Source organism: Photinus pyralis, unplaced genomic scaffold (genome assembly GCF_008802855.1).
Source record: "Photinus pyralis isolate 1611_PpyrPB1 unplaced genomic scaffold, Ppyr1.3 Ppyr1.4_LG1, whole genome shotgun sequence".
In the NCBI taxonomy this organism is placed as follows: domain Eukaryota; kingdom Metazoa; phylum Arthropoda; class Insecta; order Coleoptera; family Lampyridae; genus Photinus; species Photinus pyralis.
In genome coordinates this window covers 12439485-12465556 of record NW_022170249.1, presented here as the reverse complement: position 1 = coordinate 12465556, position 26072 = coordinate 12439485, and the positions used below count along the sequence as shown (strand labels likewise).

Here is a 26072-nt window from a genome sequence, read left to right as displayed (position 1 = left end):
AAAGCTCTGGTGGAATTAAAACGGAAAATAAAATAAACTTAAACGGATATCAGGTTTTCGAAACGGGCAGGAATCGGGTCTGGTTCTGGTTCGGGGAATGATTTTAACATGGAACGGAATTAATCGGAAGTGCTCTCTGGTACTTTACAAACACCTTTTATAGGACACACAAAAAGGTGGGAGATGTAGAAGGGATTGCAAATAAAGGATGGGGACGACGACAGGCGACATCTAACGAGGGGATTTTACAAAACATAGTACAGGATGTTTCACAAATAAAATTCCAACGTTATCAATTTGATGTTTTCTTACACAACATCTGATGTGCTATTAGTTAATCAAAGAAAATTGAGGTTTTTTGCCTGGCATTTCCTTGAAATTGTAGATTCTTACATTGCACATAAAACTATATATTCTATTCTATGATTTAAAGTTTGCAGTCGACATTAGAGTATCGATATTGAAAGGTAATTGCGTACGTGTACCTTTGCAGTATTTGTTGAACGAAGACGTAGATAATGGCGTTAAATAAGGGTCAAAGGGTGCTTGTTGAAAGCTTCATTAAGCGACTGGTTTCATTGCATATGAAGGCAGGATCATTAAAAGATATCGATCCTTGTAATGCGATACACATTAAACTTTTTATATCTGCTTTACATATTATAATGTCAAACGTGTCTTTTTAGAGGTTCGTGATTGTGGCAGATAATAAACACTGATTAAAGTCAGCACATTTTCAGTAGCAAACAGTGACCAATTTTGGAAAAGGATTGCTTCGATGAACCAAAATTTGAGTTCTGAATGCAATGAAGGGGCCCTCCATTTTATAAAGTTGTGAAAAGTACAGTAATTAACAGTAATTAAAAAATCTTGCTTGCTAAAGTAAAAGCTTTAAGTTAGAGAACGTGAACAATTAAATTCGAATGGAAGGCAAACAAGAGATTCGTTTTCCCGAAACTATTATAAGGGATTTAATTTAAATGAAAAGCATAGCATATTAGTTCTCTGTGATTTTTTGTTGGTTAAAAGGTTTATTACATGATCTAGCAGATCGTTATATGTTTTACTTAGGTATAAAAGTCGAGACTATGACTGCAATGCATGAGTTTTTTATTTGTATCGAAAACAGAAATCAAGTACCCTTTCCCAACTAATTAGGTAATATTGCACCTCACATTAGGCACATTATCCCATATTATACCAGCAAATAAATAACATTAATGCCAGCATACATTCCAATAGGTACGTATAGGAAATCCGAAACCAGACCACTGTTGGATGCCATCGTAATGCGTGCACGATTCAAGGAGTGCGTATTCTGTATTATAAACCTACTCAAGCTTACTAACAGTGGATATAATTTAGTAACAGGATTATTAATAATTCCTTCGAGCACCTAACTTAATATGCTTACACTGCGAGGTGTTGTATACCAACACGCCGCCTTTATAAAATGTTTGCTAATATCTGTCTGCAGAGGCTGAGAAGTATGCGATGCCGATTGAGGCCGTTGGAGGGTACATTAAATTAATTTGTCGCAAAGGGATTGCAACTATCAAACAATAAGGTTTATTAATCTTAATACAGCGCAAAATCTACGGATGTGACAGATATTAATGTGAGGTAGATTTAGAGGCAACGTTATAGAGATATCTATCCATCAATTCCGATACGGCTTACGATTAGTGTAGTGTGGGTATGAGATTGATGCATACCCTAAACATCGAAGTTTCATTTTCACGCTCAATTTGTGGGTTTTATTTTCATCACCTCTTATCCAAATTCTAGTTAGATTTGTGTTCAGGATTGTTACCCTTCCTAATACCGGGTACTTTTTAAGTCATGATCATATTAGCATAAGGCATTGGACAACTGAACCCTCTAAACGGGCCTGTTTAGCACAATATTAGAAGAAAAAGTATTGTCACCAATAAACCACAAGGTGCTTACTATGCAGGTGCTTGATGGTTATTAATTTATTATATATTAAAAAAAAACTACATGAATTATCACTTTGTTATTTACATTCAGCCTTTAATTGGTTATTGGGAATAATTTTTACTCCATTAATATTCGACCAATCAGCGTGGCGATTATTTCAAAGTCTAACCAATCAGATGATTTGATAAGTGATTAAAAGCTAGGTAACTTTTTATCAGCGTTTAAAAGCAAGGTAGGTAGCTTTTTATCAGCGATAAAAATGCGTGAAGGAATGCGTAAAGTATAAAGCGAGGTATAAAGTGTTTGTGAAATTTATGTGTTGTATTAATCTCGCTGAAATACACTCGATCTTGATTTTAAACCAGGATAATTTTATTTTTAAATTCACTCAAATTTTGTGGCCTCCTGGAAAAAACAGTTGATCAAACGTATAAGATAGTATCGCCTCTATCACACTTTTGATCTCGATTTTTTTCCGTTGCAACAAAGCTTTCGTGTAAAAATAAAATTATCCGATTAAAAATCAAACCCTTGCGTATTTACCCCCGATAAATGTTTGCCTAAAATTTTATTTAATTGCATGTCATTAAAATTTGTTCGGTGGAATGTAATTCAAATTCATTATGGAGCTTTAAATAAAGTTCGTTTGCATTGGGTAATTAGATGTGGAGTTTTGTTACATTATTACCTGTATCAACATGTATAGCTTGATAATAAAGCTTCTATTGACATTTTTTAAATTCAATTCCGCGTAGCAATATTCAATTGTATATATCGCCATGATACCATTACTACCAACTGACCTTATTACATTACTGTTCATATTGGAAATTGCTTAATCTGAATTGCAAGTGGGAATTTGCAAAGCACTTGAGAAACTGGAGTAACATAACCTAAAATTGAATGTTCTGTACATTGTTAATACAATATGTCTGTAGCGCGATCCAATGAAAACACTCGGTCCGTTCTTGCTTAAACCATTTTGATATAAATTGAACGCAAAAGAGACGTTATTAAAATCTAAGTTTTAATTGACGTATCTATCTTATTTACGAATGGAAAATTTGCTACCTTTGCCAAGGTACAAACGGAAAATTTAGTTTCACAATTTTGGAAAAAAAAGTAATGAAACTAAATTCTACATCTTATGCTTTATAGACCCAACACGTAAAATGTGAGTGCCATTTAGGTAAAAAGATACGTGTATGTGTCAATAAAGGTCAATTAAACAGCACCAGGTCAGTTCATTACAGTCAGATCTGTTCTATATTTTCAAGTACAAATGGGTCCGTTTAATAACGGAGTCAGGTTTGTTTCTGCTCAACCAACCTTTTTCCGTCGACAGACAAAGTCGAATCGAATGACCTTGAACTTGGCGCATGCCCATATCTCAAGGTCAAACTGCGCTCAGTTCGGTGTTACTTATCTACTGGCGTGCAAAAAGCAATTAAACCTGATCTCAGGAATTGGGGGAAAAATTCGAAAAGGTGCACATTTTTAAATCACATAGTAAATTAAATAAGGTCAGTATGACCAATAAATGGCAAGTTAGAAAATTATTACTTAGTATACAACTTTCTCTCTCTCATTTGAAACGGGAATTTTTTGTTGAAATTAACAGTGTTAAGGAATGACATCTCAAATTTCAGAGGATGACAGATAACTGGCTCCTGTTGTGAACGCAGGATTCGCGAAAGGAATTAAATTTAATTAAAATTAAATGGGAAAAGATGGGTTGCGAGATCCTAAAACCAGCGAATTGATTAAAGAAAAGGCGGTTTCTATTTAAGATTTAATATTTCGTTCGGCGAGAATTGAGAATACTTGAGGAGAAGGGATCTGGGACGTTATGTTTACGCACGAGATTGTCGAAGAAATTGGAAACCTAGTCTGGGGTTGGAGGCTTTGAGGATGGCTTTGGCAAAAATTTTCTGGTCAAACAAATTTCCTGGATAATGAACAATTTCTCCTATACGTATTCTCGCACGATTAGGGCGCGGGTTGAATACCCTGTTGAAACCAACAGTTTCTAACTGTGGTTTTTTGTGTGCCGTACATCGTTAAAAAAATCTACTCAATACAGTATGCACTTTTTACGGGTCATATAAAAAAATGAAGTTGATGATGATTTCTTCGAAACGAAAAATTTTATTGTAGAACTAAAAAAGTGGCAAAATGGGAAAGTATTTTTTTTATTTCTTTGTGTCTGTACAAATCAGAAAAAACAAAATCAACAAATTTCGGTTTATGTAATACTAACAGTCCCTCCGAAACGCATTTGGCTAATCCCGCTATTTTCGTACCCCATTCCCGTTGCCGTGCAAACTTCAGAAATTTCTTTCGGAGTAACTACACGTTAACGGCTTCAACGAAATTACGTTCTGCTTCTTGTTCCCATTCCCGTGGGAATTTCGGAAAGTGTTTTACTAACTCAGAAACTTTCGCGGGTATACGCCAACTATTCCCCAAAGTGTGATCACAACCGGATGAACGGTTTAGACAGGCGTGAGTGACGTACAGACGGACAAACATTCATTTCTATTTATATGTATAGATAATGTAACGGAAATGCTCCAGACATGACGTCGCCTTTGGCGCTCTGGAATTTTCTACGCGTATTCGAGAATGTTCGGGACTTACATTGCTTGCGTGTATAAATGGTTGCGGACCGAACATCGCGGCAGTCTACTACCGAACGAGTACGTAAACATCGAGCACGGAAAGATAAATTGCGAAGTGTGAGTGATATAAATAATCGATATAAATTTGTGAGTGATATAAATAATCGATATAAATTGTACGGATTTTATAGTGTTTTAGTTCTGTTTAATAAATATTGATATAAATCGAACCCGAATTTATAAATCACGTTACATTGGTGGCAGAAGTGGGATTAATTAAATTAATTAAAAGTAAGATTAAATTAAGTGCTTGTGCTTGTGTATGCCTGTAACAAGATCTGCTGCCGCTAAAATGGAAGAAACGATGCTCAATTTGCTCCAGCAAATCCAAAATGGCCAACAGGTGTTGCAACAAGAAATGAAAAGCACCCAAGAAAATTCTAGAAATATTCAAGAGAAGTTGGAAGAAAATTCTAGAAATTTTGAAGAGAAGTTCGAGAAAATGGAAGAAAATTCTAGAAAGATTAATGAAGAAAATTCTAGAAATATTCAAGAGAAGTTCGAGAAGAGAAGAAAATTCTAGAAAGAAGAAAGTTGAGAAGAAGAAATTCTAGAAAGATTAATGAAGAAAATTTTAGAAATATTCAAGAGAAGTTCGAGAAGATTGAGGAAAATTCTAGAAAGATTATCGAAGAAGTTGAAGAAAAAGTTGAAGATAGAATTACGGAAGTTTCCAAAACATTTAAAGCAACATTCGTTGAGATTGAGCACAAGTATGAAGAGCTGCGCGAGCAATTCTTGCGACTGACTACGGAAAAGCGTACTAGTAGTGCCCCAGATGAATTACTGATGGACCGTGTTCTTGAGGTGCCACAGCCTACTCATTACAAGAAGGCCGACCTAGGAACAAATACAAGAGTAGAACGCGACGTTCAGCAAGCCCGAGTGAAGCCACCTACTTTTGATGGTAAGATTCCTTGGACCTCGTACGTTCGACAGTTTGATGCAGCGGCTGCGGCAAATAAATGGACTCTTCAAGACAAAACTACAGCCCTGATTCTTGCTCTGAGAGGAGATGCTCTGGATGTGTTGCGGACCATCCCCGAGGATCAACAGAACTTCCAACAAATAGTAGCGCGACTCGAAATGCGATATGGCGATAAACACCTTCAGCAAGTTTACTATGCCCAAGTCAAGAACCGAATGCAGAAACCTGGAGAAAGTTTGCAGGAACTTGAAGCGGACATCGCTAGACTGATTCGATTGGCATACCCTACGGCACCGGAGAGCTTTCTTGATCAACTGGCTGTACAAACATTTATCGATGCCGTTCGTGATGGAGATGCCCAGCAGGCTTTGAGACTGGCTAGGCACGACAAACTTGAGAAAGCTTTGGCCCATGCGTTAGAATTCGAAGCCGCCAAGAAAGCTAGTCATGGAAGTGCGCGAGTACGTATGGTGGAACCTCGCAGTGACAGCCGGGTAAGAACCATCGAAGAGGAAGGTGGCTCTGAAAGTTTTGAAGAAAAGTTCAGTAAAGAAGTGGAAGAAAAGATCAATAAAGCAATACAGTCACTGGCAAAGAAACGTGAACCACGGCGAGATTGGACACGTTCGCCGCAACTGCCAAAAACCATTGCAGCAGTCGGAAAACTAAGAAAGGTCGACAGGAAGGGGCTATCGTCGACCTGCAGAAACAAAGCCCCGATCTTCACCGTAAACATTACGTCGTCTAGAAAAGTTCACAATAATGCAGACGCTTTGTCAAGAAGACCGTGCAAGGACAACTGCACACATTGTTCTAAAATAGAAGACAAGATTGGCCATCTGCGACGAACAACTGTAGAGAGTGAGGAATGGAAGCCAAGCGAAATCAAAACGGCCCAAGAAAACGACCCAAGTATAAAAACTGTTCTGAATTGGATACCAGGCTGGCAAGACATTAGTGCCACAAGTCCTGAAGTAAAGAGTTATTGGGGCCAATGGAATAGCCTGACTCTGAAAGACAACCTGTTGTATAGGACCCTTGAAAGTGAAGATGGCACCGAATCGACGCTGCAATTAGTAGTACCTAGAAGCAAAGTGTCGGAAGTATTGCGAAAATTGCATGACGGCGCTTCCGGAGGACACTTTGGTATTACGAAAACGTTGCAAAGGGTACGTGAGCGATTCTATTGGGTCAACCGTAAAGAAGATGTCCGGCGATGGTGTCAAAAATGTGAGTTATGTGCTACTGGAAACGGACCAGTTTCCAAGAAGAAGGCACCCATGAGGCAGTATAACGTTGGTAGTCCGATGGAACGAGTTGCTATCGATATCGCAGGACCGTTTCCCGAGACAGATGGCGGAAATAAATATATCCTAGTCGCTATGGATTATTTCACAAAGTGGACTGAAGCTTACGCTATTCCAAACCAAGAGGCAGCAACAGTTGCAGAAGTGTTGGTAAAGGAGTTCTTTACACGTTTTGGTGTTCCTATAGAAATCCATTCAGACCAAGGAAGGAACTTTGAATCGGCTTTGTTCCAAGATGTTTGTCGATTGGTAGGAGCCAATAAAACAAGAACAACACCTTTGCATCCTCAGTCAGATGGAATGGTTGAGAGAATGAATCGAACGATGGGTAAATATCTTTCAAAAGTCGTGGCAGAACATCAGAAAAATTGGGACCAGTACCTCCACCTGTTCCTTATGGCATATCGATCAGCCGTCAACGAGACCACGGGTCAGACTCCTGCCTGCCTTATGTTGGGTCGTGAACTACGCCTTCCATGTGATCTCGAGTTTGGGCGTAAACCCCATGAAGAATATGTCGCAGGTGAAAATTATGTTGACCAACTAAAGGCGAAGATGAACGATATTCACGACTTGGCTAGAAGTCATATTCAGATTGCCAGCGATCGCATGAAAAATCAATACAACCTCCGCTCGGCCAATGAAACTTTTGAAGCTGGAGATCTGGTATGGCTGCACAATCCACAGAGACGAAGAGGTCTTTCTCCCAAGCTACAAAGACAATGGGAAGGTCCGTATGAGGTGATCAAGAAAATAAATGACGTGATATATCGTATCAGAATGAACCACCGGAAACCGAAAGTTGTCCACATTAATCGACTCGCACGATATGCCGGATCCAACAACAACGAAGACGTTAGAGGTATTCGAGAAGAGGAACGCAGCTTTGGGATCGAGCCAAACTTTAACGATTTTATGTCAAATTACGCCCAGCGGAAGAAAGCTCGATTTGGCGTTACTCAGGAAATTTGTCAAAATATTTTTGAGCTTCCGGTTAACGTTTCCATCGCCCATTGTGTCGCCGAAGACCTTCGCATGGGTAGAGGTATAGCTTCCGTATTCCGGAAAAATTTGGAAGAATAGACGAGTTGATAAAGCAAAGACCACGAGTGGGTAAAGTACTGCGCTTGGAAGATAGTCAACGCTCTTTGTTCTACTTGGTTTCAAAGAAAACGTCAGAAGGCAAACCCACCTATGAAAACCTCTGGTCTGCTTTAAAAAACTTAAAGAAACTCATGGCATACTATGACATAAATAGCTTGGCGATCCCGAAGATTGGATGTGGTTTAGATGGGTTGGACTGGAAGATAGTGCGAACCATGATCGAAGTGATTTTTAGAAACACTAGCGTTCGAATTACAGTATGCTGCTTCAACCCACAGGGGACGACCCTCCGCAAAACTGTGGACTGTTACTTTTTCAAGAAAGGTGTTTGTCGAGCAGGCTCTGACTGCAGATTCCGACACGAGGCATTAAAAAGTAATACTAACGCAGTTTCTGAACGAGACGTCCAGAATTAAGAAGGGGGCAGTGTAACGGAAATGCTCCAGACATGACGTCGCCTTTGGCGCTCTGGAATTTTCTACGCGTATTCGAGAATGTTCGGGACTTACATTGCTTGCGTGTATAAATGGTTGCGGACCGAACATCGCGGCAGTCTACTACCGAACGAGTACGTAAGCATCGAGCACGGAAAGATAAATTGCGAAGTGTGAGTGATATAAATAATCGATATAAATTTGTGAGTGATATAAATAATCGATATAAATTGTACGGATTTTATAGTGTTTTAGTTCTGTTTAATAAATATTGATATAAATCGAACCCGAATTTATAAATCACGTTACAATAATATAGACAACCCGATGAACATTGTATCGCCTATCCCGGCGAACCTTGTATATGGGTACATTGACATTACCTAGCATTTCAATATAATGCCATTACAGTGTGCCCATTTTAAATCTTTTGAGATTTTTTGAGTTAAGAAATACACTTTCAAGACATGGTGGTGATGTTTTACGAAATCACACTGTGCACATTTTAAATATTTGAAAGTATCGTGAGATGTGAGTTAACATATGCCTACTTAACTTTGTATTGTGACCACGTAAAAGACTACCCGTCTTGAACCCAGGCACCAAGTCCGGACCATTGATGGGCGCGAAATCAAACTTGTAACTCTTGTAACTCTGAGATTGTTATCAATCAAAATTCTCTTAATTACCTTATATCCTCCCACCTGAGGAACGTTTCAGTTCAAAAGTGCCTCACAAATTAATACTCGGCGAAGACAAAAAATATCAAAAAATCTACAAAACTCCAAGTCTTTCCGGGGTATGCGTCACAACGGAAACTCTTTTGACCAGTTCCGCACTTTCACTACCTTCTGACGTATTTTCACATTCTCTCCGCACCCTGCTCCACCTGCGCCTCCCCATCGGGTTGTAGAGCACCACTCTTCTCCATCTCTAAAGGAGAATAGGTATAGTCAACGGCCAGTCGAAATGTTTCATGTCTTCACACCCCACTTAGACGAATTTCCCGAGTAGTAGATTCTTGGAGAACATCCTCATATATTCACTCCGAAATCGTCGTCGGGATCCACATATCTAGTCATTCACCTCTCACCCAGTTTTCTTCCTTCCGCGACATTTTCTTCCTCATTGAAGCCTGCATTTTTCTTAGGCTAACTATACTTGGGTTCACGGAACCAGCTTGGTCCCTCCCACCATCGCGATAACAGCAAAACATCCTCTAGAGGGTAGATTAGCAGGATTCTACAAGCGAGGTAAGTGTCTCCAAGACGAAAACGGGATGAGATTCCGAATTTCGATTATACGGTTGCAAACAAAGGTACCCCAGTCGTGTTCACGCCGAATCCTCAAAATGACAGTTGACAAATCCTTCCAGAAAAAACAACCGACGTCCAAATTCAAACTTTCTTTAACGGTAGTCTGGCTCCAATAATAGAAGCGAACACTTCCAACCTTGGGATCGGCATCTGCTTCAATGGCGACTTCTGACTCCCAATTAGATGGTGTTCAATAATTGTGGAACCGAGTAAAAACGGACTGCAGCAGATACCAAAAACCACACAATGCGACGGTGTCTAAACCATGGTACCTCTCTATTGCTGTTGTACAGGGTGAGTCAACGATTGCGCGGAGTAACTTAATGCCTTGAAGGTAAGATAGATAGAGTGCTTTTGTATTATGATATGGTAGAATATTCTCCACATTTTAAAAATATTTGGAATTATACAAGGTGCCCCCACAAAGTAGGGCGCCAAAATGGTACATTTTTTTAAATAGAACCCCTTGTATTGAAATGCACTTTTGAATTCTACGTGTAATTGTACGTTTTCTTTATTATATGGTAGTAGTATACAGACTTCCGCAAAGCTTTCGATACTATCGATCACAACTTAATTATTAAAAAGATAAGAAGTTTTGGATTCAGCGACTCTCTTAGCCTGCTCTTTACATCATACTTACCTAATCGTCTACAGTATGTATGCTATAATAATTTTAAATCCGAAGTCTTTATTGCATCCTCTGGGGTGCCTCAAGGATCTAACTTGGGACTCCTCTTGTTCCTTCTATTTATTAACGACATTACCAAGGTACTCTCCTGTAAGTGCCTATTATTTGCGGATGACTTAAAAATATTTCGGAAGATTGGCTCTGAGAGCCACTGTGTTCACCTGCAAGAACAATTAAATATTATTCATGATTGGTGTACTGATAATAGATTGGATCTAAATATTGGTAAATGCAAAATATTGTCTTATACTAGAAAGCATGTCATTCAGTATGATTATTGTATTGACTCTGTTCCTCTTAATCGTGTGACCGTTGCAAAAGATTTGGGAGTAGTGTTTGATCAACGGTTAAATTTTTCAAACCACATTCAAGCTATTTCTGCGTCAGCTATACAAACATTGGGTTTCATAATTCGTAATAGTAAACCGTTTAAAAATACTGATACGTTGTTGTCCTTGTATTGTGTTTTAATAAGGCCCAAATTGGATTACTGTGATCTTATCTGGTATCCGATCTATAGGACCCACATTATCTCAATTGAGAAAATTCAAAGAAGATTTATGAAGTACGTTTCGTTTAAGCAAGATGGTGTCTATCCGGCTAGAGGTTGTCCCTATGATGAACTGCTTAGCCGGTTTAATCTGCAATCATTGGAGAAAAGACGTATTTGCAATAGTCTTAAATTTACCCATGGTCTATTACATAACCGTATTGATTGTCCTAGCGTACTGTCCCTATTTAACTTTCATGTTCCGCCTCGTACTAGTCGCTATCCGTTAGTTTTTCTTAATCCGACACCCAGAACGAACTTGCTGTTAAAATCGCCAGTGTGTTTGATGTCACAAAATTGTAATCAATACTGCACACAATGTGATTTAAATATCTGCTCATTATCAGATGTAATTAATCTATTTCATTAATCTTTAATTGGTTTGTCATTTCGTAGATATATATGTCTCCTTACATTTAAATATCTCTTTATTTTTTTATTTTTTTTGATAATCAATTTATAGTATATTATGTTTATTTTTCAATCATGCCATATTTAATTTCTGTAATTGTTCTGTAATTGGATGTACAAACATCTGTTGGACAATAAATCATTATTATTATTATCATTATTATATGGTTAATATACGAAAAGCTAGTAGTTTTAAAGATAATTCGATTTTTAAGAAAAATTGGGCATTTGCAAGCGTCAGTATATATTGTCAAAATTATTACTTAAATTTTGATTCCAGGTTTTATATCTTTTATCCTGGGTTAAGTAAAAGTCAAATAAATACATCTACTATAAAACATTAAAAAAGTAGCTTACAGGGTGTTTTTTTTCTAGATCCAAAGTTATAAAACTTCATGTTAAAAAATCTCACTTTTTTTAAATGGAACATCCTGTATATTTTTCTGCCATCTTTTAGCTTCTCCAAAAACCTTCAACTTTTGATAATAATGTCCTTTACCTATCTCTGATAGTTTTCGAAATATCTTGGTTTTCCTGGTTTTTATATTCTAATCTTAAAGAAGTTATATGTAATTTACATAATAGTGAGGTGGCCATGCAAAAAAAAGGCAATGGTATCATGCATAAGGCCGTCGTTCACTTTCTTTGTAGTCGACTTCAACTTCTTCATCGCGATAGCATAATTAGTGGGCAAGAGATAGGATGTCCCTCCAGCCAGGTCAATTTTATTTCGCACCTTTCTCCCTCATCCTTGCACAAATTCTGTAGGAAGTTGCTTAACCATCATCGCGATTTTTCTCTCAGCAGAATCTTTGGTTAAAATTACCAGAAAATGTCTATAAATAAAAAACTTGACTTTGCGCATGTGCACATCTGATTTTACAATATGCGATATGCTTGTCTTTACTATCTTTACAAGACGCATCTCTGGTTAAAATTTCAAACAAAATATCTCCATAAATAAGAAAGTTGACACTGCGCGGTCTGCGTATGCGCACATTAATCGTGAAGATTTTTCTTGGTTTAGGTGCCAGAGCTATTTGTCTACGGAATGCAAAATATCTTGAAAACTGTAGGAGTACGGACGGACGGACGGAGAAAGTGGCTATCATAACGCCTTCTAACATAAGTTGGAAAATGCACTAAAGCACTGACTTTTTAAAATGTAACCTGTACTATTTCTTTTGAATAATGTAACCCAGTTCATGAATAAATCTATTACTTTGGAAGCAAAGAGTCAATGGTGACCACTTTGCCGACCGATACTTTGTCCTACTCTGCCTATGCGTAAATCTACCTCTGATTTTCGGTGTCAGTTACGCATTTATTCACGGATTGTTGTGAAGTGAATTTAGTGTAGCGGAATGTTTTATTTCTGAACTTCTAAACGCTTTCAATTATCGCTTGATCAGTTACACAATACGGGCCATTACAAACCGTGTCAGTTCCTCACAATTAATGGGCTTTTCGAATAAATGAACTAGCGGGTTACACACGCAACTTGCTTTTTATTAAAGGTTCCAGAGATTTAGAATTCTGCAAATAATAGGTTCACCTTCTTTAACGCCTTTAAACAAACTTAATTATAACGGGCTAACATTTTGCCATCATGGAAAGTGTCTAACCGCTTAAAGCTTGTTTGCAGATAACTTTTTTGTTTTAAACAGATTAGGCAGAGAGGTAACGGGGATTGTTTTAAAAACCTGCTTTAAATGTCAAAGGATTAATTCCGTTTTGACTTCCGACTTTCAGAGTCCTGAGTGATCAGCGCGATTTATACCCGAATGGAAGTTTTCGTTTTTAACTACTATCATCTAGCCATTAGCTGCACCGTGTAGTTTGAAAGTTTAATGCAAATTTAATTTGTATTGATTCGACCCTTCTAACTCGCTCGGGATATTTATTATTTATAATCGTAACTCGATGTCTTCATTGGACTATTCATTTAGAGCACTGTAAGTAATTACTGTTGCCTTCAGCGTTCTCGCCGTTTCTTTCCTTTTAAGACGCTATCTCCTCCGTTTTGCTTTAATCATTCAGTAGAGTACAATGAGCCATAAAAATCAATGTAATGGGTTAACAGAAGTCCTAGTTAGCCTTCCATTTGATATATCTTTCATCATCATTTGTATACCGTATAGCCAATAAACACTCAATATTTAAATAACATTGGTTACAAAGTGTATTGGCAACATTGTTTCTTGATACAAAAATCTCATTTTTGAACAGTGGTACAATAAAGTTTATTTTTATAGATTCTTTGCACCTTTACATGATTACAAATATGAACAATGCCTAGTCATTTAAGTACTTACTGAAAATATGTTTATTATCATTAAAATAAAGCTAAAACTATTTTAATCGTACCTCTATTTTACAGTTACTTACAAATGTAGACCAAACCGGAAATAAAACGGTTTGGAATAATACTTGAGACATCGTTATGTTTGACACGAACTCTAACAACCTTCAATTAGTATTTATAAGATAGTATTGTAAATGACTAATGATAATCAAATATTCTCTTTTGTTCTAGGTAAGTTACACCATAGTAGAAGATCATCGTGACAACTATTGGTATGAATCCAACATTTTCTCGCTTATACCGCACGATTTGAATCAGAGACCTTATGTAATTGCGGCACAAATTCAGAGACTAAAAAAGATTTTATTTTAGAGAACGGAAACAAAACAGCATCAATAAGCAGTAAAGCATTTTTCTAGATATGCGTTTATATCTTTCCAGAATTGAGATTAGAACGAGATATTTTTTTGTACTTTTATGCGCGGAACTTTATTAGCTTTCGCTGCTTGGAAATAGAGCTTTTGGATTTTAATTTTTTATATCGCTGAAATATTAAACTATAAAATGCGCCTATTTGAACTTTATGTGCTGCGGAAATTGAAAACCCACTGCCATTTCGATTAGTTGAACATGTACACCTATGACAATAGTTTGTTGTTCATTGCAGAAGAACAATGATGATTTGTAAGCCTCACAGTTACGGTACTACATGTTTAAATAAAAATGACCACATTCGGGGTTATTCTCTCTATTTCACTATCCGTACTAAGGAGACGTAAAGAAGAAACCTTTTTATTCACGTTTTCCAGTTTATCTTATTTGTTGTTGCATGATTGTCTATGTACGAGCAAATATTTTGTTGTCGACCAATACGAATGCATTAGGAGAAAGATGGCATTACACGTTCGGCAGTAGCACATAAGTTTTATGTTTGAAAAACAGGTGAATTCTACTTATAAATTGAAAGGTGGTTTGTTTTAGACAGTTGTGTAAACGTTATTAACCAAAGTAAGTTTTCACAGACGGTGTTGAGCCCTTCAACTCAAGTGCGAAAGAGATTTGGGCTTGCATCATCAACGACATTTAATAAATAAGCCTTTTTGGCGTTTTTAATAAAGTAACTGTTCGAAATACTCACCCTACTTAATAAATGGAAAGTGCGGCGATAATAAATTTGAGTGAGAGGCACATATTCAATGCAGATTGTTAAAATGAATCTAGGCGCGTAATTACACGTATACTAGGGTACTAAACAATTCGGACGCTTTAGAATTGATGTAATTGCATGTCTGGCGCTCGACTTATCCCTACAATTTTGACATAATATACGCAATTAACCCGTAAAACCTCAAGACTGTTTAATTATGAATAATCTCGGAGATGAGCAAACTAATTTTAGTCATAAAGTTTGCTTAAAGTTATTGACAGTAAGACGCCGCTTCCACTATTGATTTTTTTTGTAGCATTAGTTGCAAAAGTTATGAAGGGCATTTGTCCCATTCGTGGAGCATTTTTAGAATTGAATAAGAAGTGACATTTAACTAATCCGTTGTTACAAACGACTCATGGCATCTTTGACTCCACTTCTTTCTCGTTTAGGGTTTTCATTTCTTTGTAAATTAATGTGTTTACCTTTCAGCTTATAACTGTATACCGCTAGCCAATTTCTAACCAAATTCAACCGGACATTCCGACATTTTGGCGTTTTTGATAAGGCAGCTGCTCGCATTACTCGAGCTACTTCTAAGGAATTATGTACGCAAAAATTTCGAGGATATAATTGCTTGATTGTTATTCATCTAAAATTATATTAAGTTTTTTGGTACTACGTTTATCGAATTCCGAAGGAAGCTGATGTTACACAACGGTTAACTGTATAATTTGGGTTTGTATTCTTTTTTACGTAGGTGTTTACTTAAGGGTTTTTAGAAACAATGAAATTTACCATTCCTTTTTTCAATATAATGCACTTGGTTTTTATTTGAAATATTTTTTGTTAAATTTATCAGTAATTTTGATTTATAGTCACACTTCGTCTTGTTATTACATTTTGCTATAGACATTATGTTTTGTATTTCTTTGTAAAAATGGTATTTCCGTAAAATAAATAAATTTAAAAAAAAACATGCGTTTTCTAAAACGAAAATCTTGGATGATAAACACAAAACAAAGGCCAGGAGTGTCATGTAGGGAAGAACAGATGAGAATGTAGTTATCACAATCGATACAGAAGTAATTGCCGTAATAGACCAATGGAAGGTGTTGAGAGCATGAGAGCTGCAGGGAAGTGAGTGCGATGTGTTTGGAAAGGCATGTGAGAGAAATGTGTAAGCCAGTGGTGAAGGTAATAGACAAGGATGGACAAGAGGTAATAGAGAAAGTTCAATTTTAGTGAGTGATCCAAAAACCATGGCAGAAAGGGATTTCAGCAAATGGCGAATTACACAATAATTGTCTTAAACACTGACGAGAACAGAAAAATCAAAATAAAACAATGGCATCAAGTGCCTATGCGGCGCAAGCGGTACAAACAGCAAGACAATGAGTGAAAACCGAGAGGCTGTCAACGAAATTAGAATGAACACGGAGGGGGGTGGCACTATAGCAGCGGGGGACGTAAATGCGGAGGAGGGGGGGGGGACATCTATAATCGATTGTGAGCTTAGTTTCAAGTGAGATTAAAGACGATGCCTAAAAGGAGAGTTGGGAAGAGGAGCGAGTTTTGGTAGGACGATGCAATTGCACAACTCAGACTCGACCTGCAAAAACTCTCATCATTGAAGCGATCAAAGACATTAATTTTATTGTTCTATGATACCCTTTAGAATTACTGGAAAATTACTGGGTCACTGTCTGTTTTATTAAATTCCTCTGAAGTGAAAACGAATTTTCCAGAAACCATTTCGAAGGATCAAAATGAAATTGGCACAAATACATAAGTCTGGAAATTCTCTCGGAAATTAAAGTACCCGGCCCCAAAGGGGCCTCGAACTTCCATATTTCCTCGCCAGTAATGTGTCATTTTACTGACGAGTTTTGTATTAAATTTCACCTGAAAATTTTATTATAAAATTTCAATTTTTATATATAACTTTTGATTAATGTCAATCTGTCAGTGATGCCTGGAGTCATTGTAGACGTTTAGCAAGGTCACAGTTGAGACCGGTAAAGTGACGGCGCGGCTCGTAAATTGACAGGTGCGGCGAGTAAAGTGACAAGCGGCAGGAAACGTAGTATGCTCTGCCTCTGCCATGGAAGCTAAAGTAGGCATGAATATGAAGGTTTCAGGACGATTTTGGGTAAACAATTATAAAACTAAAATCACAGCGTGCCAGAAATCGTTCGGAATGATTTATGATCAAAGGGAAATCACAATATTAAATTGATTATTGTTACAAATGCAATTATATTTATATATTTATTTATTGTCCCTCTCTTGTTCTGGCCCCTCAATAGGCTTTCACCCAATTACAGAGTGACTCCGTATTTACCTTACGAATTAGGAAAACTGTAGAGAAAAATAATTCAATGGTCTTACATAATTATCATTTCAGTACATTTATATAAATAAAATAAAGCAAGCAAGGTTCGGCCCGTGTGGCGCAGTTCAGTTAAAGCTGAACTGTGGTGCTAAGGGTTCGAAACCAGGTTCTGGCATGGATATTTGTAAATGTCTAGTGGGTTGGGTTGTAAAGCAACCTTGGCTCAAACCCCGCCCAATCAAAAATAAAGGCAAAATAAAATAAAATAGAATAAAAATAATTAAACTGTTTGAATTTTCAAAATTTTAACCCTATTCGACCACGCACAACCACTGCGTCATCCGTGAAATTGCTGCCAGACCATCGGATATATTATTAGAATATACATAACTATCTTATATCCAAATAGCAACAATAGTAAAACTGTTTTGCGGCTATCTGGACCTTACTTTGACCAAGTCGACCAACAAAACGCTAATCTGTTTACTAGTTAACGGTCGCTATTAGCATTTTGTTTCAACTCGTCTGTCAAAACGAGAATGAATCCAATCTTGTGCAAAATCATCCCCTCTCTGAACTCTAAGTTATTTTTTAACGCCTACTCAATGGCGGAATAGTAATGGCGGCAATATTTTATTAATTTTCATTGGTTCACCAGGCCTTCAATGCGATGTCAGCTCCTTTTTTACCAAGCTGTGCTTATTTTGCAAAGTTGCAGAAGTAATTAAACACTACCTATTTCCAGCGTCTAATTTTTTGGCCAAATATTCCAGGAAAGAAGTTCTGGAGGCGAATAATCTTGGGAAAAATACTCCTTGTGCGGATATAAAGGGTGTTACGAAATTACCGCCCACGGATAATGGTGGGCTTAATTCTGAGACAAAACTGAATAGAAACAGTATTTCACGTTTGCGATCAGACAAATACTTTTCAAGATACGAGATTGCACAAAAAAAAATGAGAAAGAAATGGAGAATTATTTTTAATTAATAAGTGCCAAGATTAACTTAAATTAAATTTGCGTTTATGAGTCCTGATTCTTATTGCACATGGATTCCAATTAGCCCAGATTATGTTCAAAATTACACCAGAAAATGAAAATGGACGTTTTGATCAGCTATTATAGCTTAAATTTATTCGTACCACAAATTCGTTTTCTTATTAGTTATAAATTAAAATAGAAAATAATTCTTCGTTTCATTTTCATTTTTGTTACAACCTCGTATGTGAAAATTATTTGTCTGATTGCAAAAATGTGAACTTTCTGTCCAGTTTTGTCCCCATTGTCCATTGTCCGTAATTGCGAAATTCGTAACACCCTGTATTTGGGGAAAATTTGTCGTAAGTAATAAATTAAGATGCAGATGAAAATAAATTTAGAACAAACTTCAACCCCACATATTTACATTGAACAATATCGCCAATCCGTCTCCATTTCACTTGAAACTTTTGTTTATAGTTAGTCGATTGAATTGGAGTAATATTTTTAAATTTAATATCGAAACTAGCGTCGTATAAACTTTTTTCATCACCGCCTTACGTATTTTTGTTGTGTTAAGCTTTTATCAAAAGGAACTTTCTTTTTAATGGAATTGAATTATAATTGAATTCTTGAAGTCCCAGTTCATTAAAGGGATTTTCAATTAGGGATCAGAATATTTTTATGAAATACATTTTCCTTTTTAATTACAATTAGGTCACAAAATGAAGATACTTGGCGGCGTCTTGAAAATTACGTTTTTTTCTCTGTTAGCCTGCGGAAACAAACTCAAGTGCGATTCTTATTTTGTGTCTTAGTCTTCGCAACGATAAAACCTCACTCAAACAGATTTAATATTAAGGCATCAAAGTTAAATCAGAACTATTCCTCAGAGTGATATAAATCTTTAAAGGAAATAAAGAGAGTTCGCAGGGAACGTTGAAGAAGAGATATTTGTGACTTGTTTGTTTTGATACCATACTGCAAACTTCCTCAGTTCCGTTTGCCTCCTTCTGATAGGAAATTTCCATTTCATTATCTCTTAATCTCTTAGTAAGAAGGCCCCCTTAATTGTCGGGTTTCAATTACCTACCCTGCTAAGAATTTAAGGTTTGTTCATATATAGACGTTTAAAATTCCGCATTGGCTCTATGTTTATTTGGGGCGTGTCGTAAACTAAATTGAGTTTGTTTATTTTATAGGGTAGAATCGTAAAATGGTAATAACAACCTGCAAAATCTAACAAAAGTTGAACGAAAAATAAAATAGTACTTTAGCGTACTAAAATTACGTGAAAAGAAAATGTATTTATGCGCGCGTATGTTTTAAGGGAAAATATGCCTCACATTTAGATACAAATAAAATTTTCTATTTTATTATAAAATAAATAAAAAGATAACACAATAAATTACGCGTTTATAAAAAAAGTAGCCACGTTATTTTACTGCCAAACATTTCGCAGTGGATGTGAAACAACGCAAATGAGTTTTCATAAATATGGCACTCAGTCCTCATACTTTTCCGTAATTGCATTTTTTAAGGCAGCCGTTGTGAAAACATTCAGCGTTGGGATCGTTAAGCACATACATTCACAATGATGTTGTTTACAAAGTAATCGAACTAACTTCAGAACTAAAGCACTTGTATAACAAATTCGAAAATTTGCATATTATTAACTCATCAGCAAAAGACGTTACCTCATGCAGTTTGAATTGAACTCGTGTTTAACTATAGCAACTCAGCACAAACAAAGTAGAAAAATGAATAAAGTGTATTATTTGGCGTGGAAATATCAGTGCCCTTTTAATAATTTGTGATATAAACAAAAAGTTTTATTTTTATTTTTAGGACTATCATAAGACCTTAAATACTCCGGATTATTGTATTGAAAAGCTCAAAAATTAAAATCCATTTTTAATTTTCAAGCTGTAACGTGTTTTTTCCTGCTAATTTATTCAACATTCGATTTTTACTCTAATTTATATTTAGTATTCTTAGGTCGTCTAAGTATTTCCGTTATACTCGTAATCCCGTTTAGATGTACGTTATTTCTATGGTAGACTTTTATTACTTTAGTTCTTTGTTTCGCCACCAGAGGTTGTGCAGATGTTTTCCATGATACTCCTAATTCTACTTCTTCTTTAAATTGGTCTTGCGTACAGTTATATGTTTTCCACGAATGCATGTTGGTTACGTGCAAATTTTTCCTGATACGTCATTACTTTTACTTGACTTATTGTCTACCTGAATAACAGCTCTTAGTACGGGACATCACCATATTTCCTTGAAGCGTTTCTCTCTATTTCTGATGTGTTGTGTCTGCTCCATTGAATACGCTTAACGGATTTATACTTGCAAGTAATTTTTACACACCACGTAATTAGTGTGAGGTATGTACGGACTCAGTATTTTTTAGGGCTTATCTTCCCTCGTGCTTCTTTCGTTTCCGCATAGTTTTCGTCGTTTTCTCTTCTGGGTTACTTTTTTTCGTTATTATATACCTGGATATGATCCTGTTACGTGTGCATTGTAAATTAGTTTTTGAAATTACCCACAACTAATCCGATAAAGATATCTACGATTGTTCCTTGTGTTCCTCCAAAGAATGTATTCGTGTTATCTTATTTACATTTTGAATTAGATTACCTTGTTTTCTGTAGAAGTGTCGTTATTTGGGAATCGAAAAGCATCTTTTTTTAAGTTAACGTGTCGTTTATACCTTTATTTTACCGATTTGTAAGAACGATTGTTTGTTTTGTTATCTGTATAAGGCAGAAATGGGCTCCCCTGAACTTAAAAGGCCGTTACAACCGCAATTCAAAGGTAATTTTTATTATCGACGATTTTTTTATACAGGGTGTTAATACAACTATGTAAAAAATTGCTAATAATGCTTATTTAGTTTTATGGAACTCTACTTAAATAACATTTTCAAAAATCCTACTATCCACAGCCACGGGCAATCTACATCTTCTTGGAATTGACTTCTTTAATATCATGTCATGAACAAAATCAATTCCAAGTATCACAATATCGACTTAAATCGTTAATTTTTTGTTACACATGCGAAATTAGATCATTCGCTAGTAGGTGGGGGCTACTTTCTGACCCGAAGGACCCATTATCAAATGAAACTTTTGATTAAATAGTGATTTTAAAAAACTGTTCCTCAACTTATCCAGTATGCACACAACAAATTTCGTAGATTTCCCTCCGTTTTCTTTGTTCCGTCAAGAATTGCAGTGGAATGGTTTTTTCGAATTTTCAAAAACTCATTTGAGATTCTGTGATTTTGATGTTCAAAGACCCACAGATACCAAATTTCGTCGAAATCAGAATTTATTTCGCACCCCCATTTAGGGGTGGATCCTTTCGGGGTAAGAAATTTGAAAAAATTTTGCAAAATCGGAAACCCGTCTGAAACCTCCAATGTGAAACCCAAATTACGTTCACAGCACGTAAATCTTCAACCACAGGGTGGCTCGGTCTCATCATCGGCATTGTTTCGACATAGAAAACGAAATCCCCTGCAGTTTATACGCCAATATGCTTTGGCCAGATAAAACATTTTAAAATACTGGATCCAAAGTTGAGCTGTGGGTTCATTCTCTTTAATCTGTTCTAATTGCTTTCCAAATTTCTCGGTCAACCATTTGATGATTGAGTTTCCATGTAAGGCATTCTGTCCAGGGACCAGGGGGGCTCATCAAGGAAACCAAACAAGATTCCCGTGACATTGGACTTCTCTTCTTCTGTTAGTTGGATTTAGTCAATAGTATTTTGTTGGACTATGCCGTCGTTGAAACAAAATGTGCTCTGACTGCTCTCGCAAACGCGTGACCCTGGAGCATTTTGTCCACAGATAGGGTGTAGGCGAAGCACTGCTAGCATTGAAGTATCCTATGCTGCCCAAAAAGGACATCAACACGCGGAACATACCGAGGCGCACTGCACCAGTTGCTTATGTGAGATTCAAGAGGTGCTATCTCTGATGAAAATGATATTTTTTTTAATTGACTTGGTTGGTAATCCGAAAAAAGTGGTAAGAGTTTCATAGTTTTGCATAGAATTTAATGAACCAGAAAAAATGGATTTTGACTTTTTTCTAGTGTCCTGATGGTTAGAAGCTACAACGTTGGTTTTACACTACAGCCTAACAACACCAGAAAAAAAACATTTGCAATGTTTGCCTTTCTTGCGTCCAAAGTCAGAGGCCTAAATAATTTAGAGGAATTGTCATTGTACGTGATCACTATTGTTTTTTAGTAGGCAAATTGCTATTTTTTCAGCTTTGAGGATAATACTCGAGTTCAAATGACCCTCAAATAATGTATGTAAATGGAATATGTACAAAAAATTAACGTCAACACCTGAAGGGATAAGGGACACGTACGTTTAATGGTACATGAAAGAAAGATTTGTGAGATGATCTCTTTAATTCCATACGCCATACTTTAATAATCGACACCTCAATCACCAGGAACCATTGAACGTTTATAGATTGACGTTGATAAATAATTCTCATTTATCTACGCGATCGCAACAAAGTGGATGACTCATTTCATTCCATTAGTGACATTCAATTTGTCATTCGTAAAATCATCGCGCTATCATTAGCCGAAATTTATATTAATCGGTAGCAAAACGTGTTGCTATGCCACCATGAGGCTCATCCATTTTTCGTCTTCATAACTGTATTCTTGAAAGCCTTGACCAATAATGCCTAAATTCAATTTCAAGTTTGAAAGCGGTCCTTGATGGCTTTCTAATCAGCTCAGAAATTAGATTGTGTCAGATTAATCTATTTGTGTCATAGAAGGCGCCACGACAGGCGATAACTTAGCATATTAACAACCAAAAGAGCGGAGTTTCTTAAAATTGAATTTTTCTTGCATTACATCGAATTGCATTCAAATCAAGATTTTTTTGTTAAAGCATGGCTTTCCGACTTTCCATTAACCGGGAAATACTTGAAATATTTAATGAAGTAATATTTGTCAAATAATTTTCATTATCGTTTTACGTCGTTCAGAAAATTACTCGTGCGTTAAAAAATTGGGCACGCAATAAAGCGAATGAAAAATGAAAAGCCAAAGTGATGTTGTCGTTATATGTTACGAGAAATGATTTGCAAACTTTGCAAAATCCATGCTCGCCTCAGTTGCTTTACTTCGCAGTCGTTTTAAAACCAATAATTTATAATTTTGTATAAAATTCACAATTCGTTTAAGAGCATTCTTTAGAAAGCTCCTTCGGCGTGTTCATTACAAAATAGAAGCAAACTTGTGCTCGCAATCGATTCGAGGATGTGGATGTTTCAACTAGAAAAGCGTAGGCCGAAATCCGTTGATACACTAACAATGAAATAAATTGAAAGGAAGTTGATGGGTTAATAGAATTATTAAACGGAACTACTAATGTAAATTTCGATTTCTTTTCCAAGAATGCGTCTTTCTGTCTGAAGGACCGTTTTTCCTAGTTTCTAACGAAATTGGGACATAAATTTAAAGATTTGTTCCAAATTACATTCAAATAATAAGTATGGGCTTTATTAGTTCATTTTTAAAGTTATTTAGTACAACTGCCGACTGCGTTAACAATCTCACTAACAACTCTCATATGTAAATACCTACTACAGTGTACAACAAGAGATTTGCCTAGACTTGCTATCTTTAATATGAACACAAATTGTATCTAGTTTATGCAGTGTAATAGACGTTTGTTAAGTTTCCACTTTTTATGATTGAGTCTTCTTCCTGTAATTTGCGATGTGTGGAACCTTCAATTGAGCAGGAACAGGTTGCGATCTCAAAGCTTAAGTGGAAGTAATTGGATGAGACAATTAAAGTTCAGAATTCGTGACAATTCTTATTAAGAGTAACGGGTGGCCGCTTTGCAGTTTTAAAAAACTAAACTTCTCATAATCGGTGGCTTTGGAAATTAGTTTTGAATGTTGAAGTTTCAGGCGACTGGAAGAGTTATTAGGGTCGGGTGTTTTATCTTCAACGGACCCTAATAGAAATTTCTGAACTTTATCGGAAGAGATAACGGCGGGGCTTAGGCGCCACCAGAAGGAAAAAACCTGACTCTGGTCAGGTCGGTTCAGGAAACAACGGAAGTCCCAAGGCACTCTGACGGAGGCGACGGTAATTCCAGGGGTCAGGAGAGCTCCGACAAATGGAGGCTATCGGATACGGATTGCTAAGAATTTGAAAGCAAAGCATACTGCACAGGCAACCAAACCCCGAGGCATTAGGGGTATTTATAGGAAATCAAATGTGGAAAAGCGGACCAATAATTTTTCTCTTCCCCCCTCTTCAACAATTAACGGAAGGGTAGGCCTTAAAACTTACCTCTTTAACTAATCGGTACGGCGAAACTACGGGGCGGAGAAAAGAAATTAAAAAAACTATTAATACGTACGGTGCTTATAAATGCAACAACGAAAAAGCCCGGATCAATTAAATACGGTACGGTTACAAAATAAATCTTCGGAAAGTATACAAAGTACGGTACTTACAAAATGTCACTAGTGAAAATGCAAAAGAAAAGAGATCCCCACTAAATGAAGCGTTTACCTTATAAAGAAATCCAGCTTTTTGGGAAGTGGTATATGGAAAATCCAGTTCTTCGCTGTATTCAATGCTTACCCAATTAGGCGCGTTCAAACTTCACTATGCGATAACCCAATTAACACCTAGGCCTAATTGGAATTCAATTACAATCGGCGCTAGCGCTCTACCGCTCTTGCGGGCAAACTGTCTTCACGGCGAATACTAGTTTCTATTCTGGTTTTCACTTGTACTATTGGAAACTAAAATGGTTAATAATGAACGGCGCTGAAATCTTAAAGTATTAATTCGCCTTCTTCCAACTAATAACAGCTTTCGGAGGCTGCAAGAATAATTCTAATATCTTGTCGAGACCGTTTTCAAATGGTGACTTAATTATTGCTTTTGACGACCGTAATGACGGCTGAAACACCATTCTACAGGGTGTTTTTTTGGGAGCTTTAGTTAAACGTTTCTGGGAAAGTAAAATAGGTAGGTTTTTGAAAATTTGAACTTAGGAGTTACTCTGAAGGCCGAATCGATGTAAAATATTTTCAAAATGGCCGCACTTCCGGAAACACCGGAAGTAGATAGTAACTTCGTTATTTTAAATGGCAACCCCTATTTTTTTATTGCATTTTTGGATTCTACGTGAAATTTCACTTCTTTTGATACCCATATGTCGATATCTGCCATTTATGGTTTTTAAGTTATTTTGACTTTAAGAAAAAAATGGCGGATGCAGATGGTATCTTGATAATTGATTACTTGAAACGGTTGTAGTCATGGCAACCTATTTTTATCAGTGCATAGAGAATGAATAGGGCTTTCTTTTAGTGTACTTAAAAAAAAGTTAAGGTTGCGTACAACCGCACCTATGGAGATCCAAATTTAAGAAACTTTAAAGTCTATAAACTCAGTTTTTTTTAATGGAATGACCATGTTCTTATATTGCATGAGATAGAGAATCGAAATTGGCATATTTTGATATTACATGTTCCTATAGCTATCTTTAACAGTTTCTGATTTATTCCCATTTCATTGAATTGATCTAGGAATTGATGCGATTTTTTTCGCATTTTCTTTTTAGTAGTTGGCCATGATTTTATAACAATCGAATTTTAAACAAATCAAGGAATGGATTCGTTAATATCATTGATTCTAGTCTAAGTAATTCATTAATAAATAAGTTTGTTGTTAAGGATATAGGACGGAAAATTTTTGAAAAATCTAGACAGAGTCGTTCAACTGAATTTCTTAAACAACGTATAAGTCTGGAAATTAAGAGAGGTAATGCAACAATTCCATACCAAAAATGTTTCAACGAAGGTTTTTATATTTTGCATTGAATTTATTTTGTTAATCTTGCATTATTTTGCAATTCAATTCATT

General features: G+C 36.4%; 1 protein-coding gene across 2 annotated transcripts in view; it reads left to right on the top strand.

The window, feature by feature from the left end:
• Positions 1-26072, top strand: part of LOC116159575 (zwei Ig domain protein zig-8-like) — a 631052-nt gene that overhangs the window by 18690 nt on the left and 586290 nt on the right. The gene's annotated exons all lie outside the window — the stretch shown is intronic.